Raw genomic sequence first — 8,517 nt, forward strand, 5'->3', positions numbered from 1 at the left:
CACACTGTCCATAATGCTGCTGCTTCTTTTGAGAATGCACGCAGGATCACTCTCGAGGAGAAAAGACAATGCAGAAAAAATCGTGTCTTGCTGATGATACCACCTAAAGAGTCTTTCTGCTGTGCCTTTTGCAACTGGACTTGTCTATCTCGCATTGGCCTTTTTAGCCACCAGCGTGCTTGTAACAAATGTGGGTAGAGCCCGTCCCAAATCTTTGTTTGTGAAGCCTAGCCATGAATGTAATGTACATTCTAAATGTACAAGCTTTACCTACATACAAAAAGGTCATATATTTCCACTAAATAAGGGGAAAAGGACTCTCTATGGAGCTTTTGAATGTCACATTTTATTTTACTGAGACCGCATTTCACAGTACCAGAAGTCCCTCAAAGTAATCAGTCTCATCTTTGGAAGACTGAAGTACATGTGAAACTCCATTTTACCTATAAGAATTTACAAACATAAAGCTAGCTTTGGCTACAAACACTTCAAATATTTGCTTGATATATCTACCAGAAATAAATGAAATCACAGTCCAGTTTTTAGTGATTAGGGTTGATCCAGTTTCCCACAGGAGTCTCACTACTAAGTGGAAAAGGCATGGGTTGGAGAAATGGCCTGTTACACTGGATGGTAACAGGGACTGCCAAGCTTAAAGGGCAATAATCAATGGCTCAGCATCCAGCTGGTAGAGAGTAAGAAGCACCACAAGGGTTGATACTGTGACCAATATTATACAGTATCTTCATCAACAACCTGAGCATAAGACAAAATGAATCCTAAGAAAATTTGTGGATGATACTAAACAAGGAAGAGGGACTGACAACTCAGAGGGATCTTGATAAAACCAAGGAATAAGCCAACAGGAATCTCATGAAGTGTAAAATTCTGCTCCTGGGGTGCTTCAGTGGAGCCTGGGATCAGACTGGTTGAACAACAGCCTTACTGAGATAGATCTGGAGATCAAACTGGTTGCTGAGTACGAGCCAAGAGTCAGCTCTCACTGCAAACAGGGAAAGCCAAGGAGTGCAATCAAAGGAAACTCAATGCTAGTGAGACTGAAGCTCAAATACTGTGTTCCATTTCAAGCCTCCCAGGTTGAAAAGGAATTTGAGAGCCTGGTAAGAGTCAAGAAAATGGCCTGGAGCCTTGAGGATGAGAAGCAGGTGATGGAGCTGGGTTTGTTCAGCCTCACAAAGAGGCAGCCTAGGGATAATCAAAGAGTAACTAAAGCTGCAGGCACACTACAACAACCATGGAGGCAAACTCTTCTGCGTATCACAAGTAACAGCTTGGGAGGTTCAGACTGGACATCAGAAACATTTGCAAGGTGGTTTGGTGCCTCACTCAGAAAGCTGATAATCTGTGTTCTAAGAGGTTTACAAGATTCCACAGACTATGCCACAGCTGGCAAGACAGTGTTATTCATAAACCTGCTCTGAGCAGGAGCCTGGACTGATAAGCCTCAAAAGTCCCTTCCAACCAACACTCCCACACATCACAGCCAGCTCTTCCACATGGAGACTCTGGCACTCTCCACATCAAAAATCAAAGTTTCAACAGGCAGATAAGAGATGGATTTAGCACTGACAAAGGATTGTTCTGTACCTTCTAGCTCATTACATAGCTCCTAAATCCTGTATCAACAAAGCACCTTCTTACAATGAAAGGAAGTCTCTCAATAAAAGAGCAATGAATGATTCTCCAGAAGTACTTACACACCTTCAAAAACACAACTACAAGTCTTGTTCTCAGAAGTGATTTAGAAGGTCATATTCACTTAAGGCACGTTCACATAGAAAACCAATAGGTATTAAGAGCAAAAGAATTTATAATAATCTCAAACTGGAGTAATTTGTGTACAGGATGATGCTGCAAGAACATACTGTCCACAAACCAGAAAAGCAGCACAAAGCCATGGGAAGCATATGCATGTGGAGGGGTGTCAGTATTTTAAAAATTTAACATCCTCATTTACTATATACTATCTCCTTCATCAATATAAACCCTAGCAACCTTACTTAAAAAGCACACATGCAAATGCAGGCAAACAAATCCATATAAACTCATAAATTTGAAATTAAGAAAATGCTTTACCAGAACAAACCTATAGGTAGCACAAATCCTAAGTGAAGATCAGTAGTTTTCCACATGAGACAAGAGTATTTCTTCCTTGGAGTCAAAAAAAAAGAAAATCAAGCATATTGTCATTAGACAAAATGTTACTACCATGTCAGTATCTGTACAGGGAAGATTTTAAGGACTGTAAGTTGAAGATGAGAGGAATGGAGCAGACTCCACTTTAGGGGATTTCCTTTTTTTTTTTTTTAATAATACAGATATATACAAACATTTGAACTTCAGAGATGTTTCAAAAATAACAAAAAATCTAATAAATCTCCTAATTTGCTATACTCTTTAAATTCAAGTTCACTTGTGCACATAGCTGCTCGTTTCCTCACTCCTAGAAAAAATGTATTTCTCTTCACACATACCCTTTGTATACTTATGTACAAGCTTACAGTCTAAATTACAAAGAGAAACCAAGATATCAACACGTGATTTCTCCAGACAATGGAATTGAGAAACAATTCAAATGCTAAAACCGCTTCCTCCTTCCCACAACAGTAAGCCACCAGAAAATCTGCTGTTTTGACTAACTGGCATCTTTTTGATATTTCAACTAGCTTGGATTGCTGGCTAGGAAGGAAGTCATATGCAGAAGTTCATGTTCCCACTGCTTTCTTACAGCCTCAGCCCAAGGAGGTAAAAACTGCATTTCAGAATTTAAATTTCATGAAATACTGACTCACCATTCCCAGGTAATGAGATTAGATAGCGTTTACACTGGTACCAACAATGGAAATATTTACAGAATAGCTCTTAGGCTGGATATGGAACAGGAACTAAACCCAGAAAGATTACACAGATGATGAAATACATCCTCCCTAACCTCCCTCTCCACATGAACGTGTAAGTTCATATTTCACTACTTTTAAGGAAGCTTTAAAGCTTAAACCTCAAATGGCATATATATTGAAAGTAGAGCTGTTTCCACCACTCTCCCCTTCAACTTGGTCGTTTCTGCACAGCCATAGAGAATCAATGAGAGAATAGAGAAGACAATTCTGTTTCCCTGCACTTCTTCATCTAAAAACATCACATTAAAACAGGCAAACAGCAGTATATGGTGGTGTATCTTCAGCAAGTTAAGACTAAGTTAAAATGGTTTCTATCACAGCTGTAAGCTACTTCACCTGTAAGCAACTTTATCTCCTTACAGTATTTCTTCAGCTCTATTGCAAGGAAAAGGAAAGCTTTGGTATCTCCAAAGGGTTTCTAACAGAAAGCAAAATCTACTACATGACTTACTTAAAGGAAGAGTGACCAGCAGTCTGGTTACTGAACAACCTTGAGACACGAAGTGTGAAAAAGCAATTTATGTGAAAGGCAGCATTCCTGACTCTTATCACAAAAGCCTGTTCTTTCAGTTTCAGGCCTAGTAAAGAGTTATGTTATTGGCCATGTAACTACTTTCATGCTATAATGTCAGTGAAATTTAACCGTTTAATATTCCCTGGTCTGTGGAAACGAAAGCTTTTCACTAAGTAACAAGAACTGTCTCCTAAAATGTTTACTTGCGTTTTCGTATTTGTTCGTTGTTTTTTAAGAGGCTGCAAAATGTTTTCACGAAGTCTGGTGATCCCACAGATCCTTCTTCCATACATATATCTCCCTCAAAACAAAAACAACACTACAAAGAACACAACTAATGATGTAAGCTACGAGGCTACTACAGGGTGCTCAAAGGGCTTTTCAATAACTGCCCTGGTTTCAAGGTGTCTCTCATCTGCACCACTTGGCTGAAAAGATCAGCAGTATCAAACCATACCACGCTCCATATTGCCTCCTTCTCTGTGCCCTGTCATTCTCCTGTTCCTTCCCTAAGGACAGTCTGCCTTCATAGCTCTAAATGCTACTGTGCACTGTATGCAAGACAAGTGAGAAACCAAAACCCACTCCTGGGTCTACAGACTCAGCACACGACTCGATTCTGAGATGCCACCACAAACTGTTGTCACTTTGGCTATAAGATGACACATGGTATAGCTGAGGGGATTCCCAAGCAGTGGCAAAACATTTCCCAATATGTATGTGTAATTTTGCTGTACTCTTATGTGTTCTCAAGTGTGAGCATAGAAACCTTTCCAAAACGCCAAGGAAAACAAAAACCATCAACCTTCCTTGCCAAATACCTGGCAGCTTCTGTACCACTGTTTTATTTACATGTCCAGGCTAGATAGCACAGCTTATACTGCCACCTTCAACCCGTCCTTGAGAGCAACAGAAATGGCTCCAAGGCAACCTGTCCCATTTGCTGAGCATCCAGTCATGATGCTGAGCTAGACCAGCACAGCACTGGCTGGTGCTGGGGCAACCTTTTGATGCTGAACTCCTAAATGCTGACTGCAGACTGTCAGACAGAGCAAACAGCAGCCTATTTACTTCTTACAGCCAAAAGCAAACTTACACAAACCAAAACAGAACTGCACTCAGAGATCACAGATCCACTCACCACTGTGAAATAAACTGCCACTTGAGGCAAGAACTGCGTCTCTCTTATTCCTGGCTGCCTGTACCTGGCTCCATGGAGCCACCACGTTAGTCAGGAATTATCAGATAACACAGAAGACAGTCACACTCTCTTTCCCCAGGAAAATCCAGATGTTCACCCTGCCTCTTAACACCAGGTTTCCCCCCTATGCAGCAAAAAGATGGAGCAGACAGATTTGCATGGAAGATGTAACATGGTCACTCCTCTGCATTAGGAACTCTGCATGTAAGACAAACATTACAAAAAACCCTATGAATTAAAAACTCTATTAAAATCTTCAAGACCAGGTTGGTTGGAGCTTTCAATAACCTGGTCTAGTGGAAGGTTCCTGCCTATGGCAGAGGGATTGGATCTACATGGTTTTTAAGGTCCCTTCCAACCCCAAAAAAGTCTATGATGCCAAGCACATGTTGTGTGACAATCTGAGAATTTCTGTACTCATGTTTGCATATTCCAATAATACCAGTAAAGCAATTTTGATAAAGAGGGCAGAAGGTACACACCCAGAGAACAAGAGGTAGTGATGGGGAAAAAAAAAAAAAAAAAAAGAAAAAAAAAAAAAAAAAAGAAAAAACCAAACTTCCAAGCACAATGCTTTGACAATGGATGCAAAAACCAGGACACTTAATAGGCAAATAAAAAAAGAGTTTCAGAGAGTAAAGTAATGTAAAAAGAAAATTACTTTGATAAGTTACTTTGTAGCATTAAGAGGAAAAGTGGATGCTTTTGGAGGATGAGCTTTGTGCTAATAAAAATGGTATTCTAATGGTAAAGGTACCACACATTTTACTTTAAGTCAAGTGGCTGCTCTAGGTATAAGAAAAACTGAAAGCCTGCTCATCAAAACAAATATGTTTACATACTGAAACAAACATTTCATATTTGGTGCTGCAGCAAAAATTAAGTAGTTGCCTGGGTGACAAAACCAGCACACAACATTCAAATGAACTGTATTTTTTTAATATATATTTAAATATTTAATCTTGTGGCCCCCCTACCACTTCAATCTTTCACCACTAGATAGGACTTGGGAATTTCCCTTTCCTCTCTGAAAATCTGATTTGAAATTGGATATTAACTGTTCACACTTAAACACAATTACTGAAGACTTCCTTGGAAGGAACACTGTCCTGAAATCCTTGTCTGGTTAAAGTGAGCAAATATCTACTTAAAGTGAGCATGTAGAGTTCTCATACCTGGAAGATTAGAAGTCTTTAGCTGCAAATACATCCTTGAATTTGGATTAATTTTGAAGACAGGCATTTTTAGCAATTTGTATAGATTTTCCATTTAATGAAAAATGTAGATATGACCAAATAAATAAAGACAAAATTGCTCAGATACCCAAAACTATATTTTAAAGGTCCTTGTATACAGACAGTTCTTCCATGTAAGGCTTTATTCCAGCAATATATGTCATTATATGCACAGAGTCAATAAACAGGCTCAATTTTTTTTCTTTACTCTTCCTCTACCCATAAGGAACCATACTGAAGTCAGCAAGGCCTAGTATAATGCCAGAATATAAAATAAATTTAAAAATAGAATCAGGGCTTAAGGACATTAACTTAATCCAGAGAAGAACCAAAAGTCATCAGCAAAGTAACATCTGAAAAAAACATTAAGTGAGCAATAAGGTTACTGGGTTTCTGGTTTCTTGCCTTAAACCAGTAACTTATTACTGCCAGGAGATATAGTTTTACTGACGTACTACTATAAAAAGTAAAACAAGACAGCACTTACAAAAAGAAAAAAAAAGAAAAAAAAGCTCCAATATAACATCCTATCCTAGGAGTGTTTTAAAGAAAAGCAAAATATAAGCCGTAACCCCCAATATACAGTTCTGAGGTTTAATTCATTCCAAGTATGTCATACAGACATTAGTGCTTGCTACAAAAACATTTAAGAAGCGTTACCTATCCCTTCTTACACCCACTACTCCTTTCTCACCACTTATTAGTGAATTAACATTGTTTAAAAAGATGAGGAAGTTACTGGTCTGACTGCCTTTCATATTTTTTTTCCAGCTGAGAGAAGATAAGCCCATGATTCAGTGTGCTGTTGTAACCCAAGTCTTGTATTTTCAGGTTTCTGTCTAACCAAGGAACAGAGAAGCCCACACATTTTACTAGATCAACCCACCAGGCCAAGTAAGCACCTTAAATATTATTTCTGCAGCTCTGAATTTAAATGTGTTAGTCTTTTAACTTATCTGTAACTTATAAACAAGACTAGTAATAACAACTGGATATTCTAGTAACTATCATTCAGAGAAGTCATTCCTTCTCTTCAGTAAAAATATATGTTCTGCACAGGTCAAATGACAGAATACCAAGTGACACCCACAAAGTAAATTCTACTCATCAGAGCAAGACTGAGATCACAGGTGCATTGTACAGGTATCACAGACCGAACTACAGAGGTCCGAAAGATCAATCCACCCTTGATGAGGCCAAATATACCCAGAAGACCTAGCAGACTCCTGACACCTGGTTAATATATGGCTGTAGGAATTAAGTGATGGAGTCTTTCAAAAAAAAAACACCTGCTGTGCATAGGACAGTACAATGAGATTTGTGCACTTATTATACGAGAAAGATCGAGATTTCTCTCGCTCTTCTGTCACTCAAGGAATAACAACAGTAACAAAGGAAGTCTTGCATTAGCCTCTTGTTTACCAAAAAGTGAAATTGGGATGGGACAATCCAACTATAACCCACCCTTTGAGACTGGAAAATCCCACAAAAACTTGATCACAATGATCAGAGTCCCTTTCAATCTGATTCTAACTTAGCTGCAATCATGACAGTATACATACCCTGAACTTACCTTCAGCTATAGATACCAAACAACACCATGCCCATCTGCTCACCTTCATTCTGGCTGGGGGTAGCATGGGCAACAGAAAGTATCACAGCTGATTCCAGCTGACTTTTACAGTGGGTAGGCTGGGCTGCCTAAGCATGCTTTCTCAGGGACATATTCCACTCTGCAAGCTCCTTTAAGGAAAGGGGACAAGCAGTAGTGCAGCCTCTCCTACATGAAAGTTTCTGTTCTGCTCTTTCCTGAGGAAAGGGGGGGGGGGTGTCACCTCATACACCAAAGAATATAACAACAACTAGCTATGGCTTCAGCACAGGCACTTCTACATCCATTCATGCTTCATGCTGGGGATCACCATCAGGTCCAGTAAACACCAGCTGTTCTGTTTGTTCTGACGAATGGCATTAGACCTGTTTGTTCTCCCCTCTTGCCTTCGGTCGAGGTCAGGCAGTGCTTTTGGAAAAGCACCTACAGAACTGCCCACAAGGACCGGCTGGCCCCAGTCTCAGTCTGCTGAAAGTCATCCTCAAGCACAGTTGTTAATTTGAAACTTTAGAGGACATACTACCTCTCCAGATGTGCTGTGAGAGGAAGCCATTACACTTACTCCTGTTTCTTCCTATTTCTGTGTCATTTAAAAATAGATAGTGAGGGGAAAGAAACCCACAGCTATACCACAATTGGAGATTTTATTCTTCTCTGTTGAAAACAGGTCCTCCAACATGCTGGAACAAAACCAGGCACCTGTCTGGAGCTCCTCAGCACGTCAGTTATTTCAGTTTAACATACGACTTTTTCCCTCCCTCTCACGTATGTTCCCACCACCCAAAGCAGCCGGACTTTGTTGCTCCCAGGGCCATCCCAGGGGACAGCGGGAGGGGGGGAGGCCTCGGGGCCTTGTGACTAACCGAGCTGCACTTATGTCGGCGCTGCTCCCTGGCTGAGGAATAACAAAACAAACCCTTCTCTGCCTCACGCCTGGATTGCTGCAGCGCCCTTTCCAGATGGAGAAAAAGGGCACGGGCGGGCCGGGCCCTGGAGCCGCTCTTTCCGGGAGATGAGACACCCCCCCCGCCGCC

Source organism: Manacus vitellinus, unplaced genomic scaffold (genome assembly GCF_001715985.3).
Source record: "Manacus vitellinus isolate BGI_N305 unplaced genomic scaffold, ASM171598v3 scaffold_3_pilon, whole genome shotgun sequence".
In the NCBI taxonomy this organism is placed as follows: domain Eukaryota; kingdom Metazoa; phylum Chordata; class Aves; order Passeriformes; family Pipridae; genus Manacus; species Manacus vitellinus.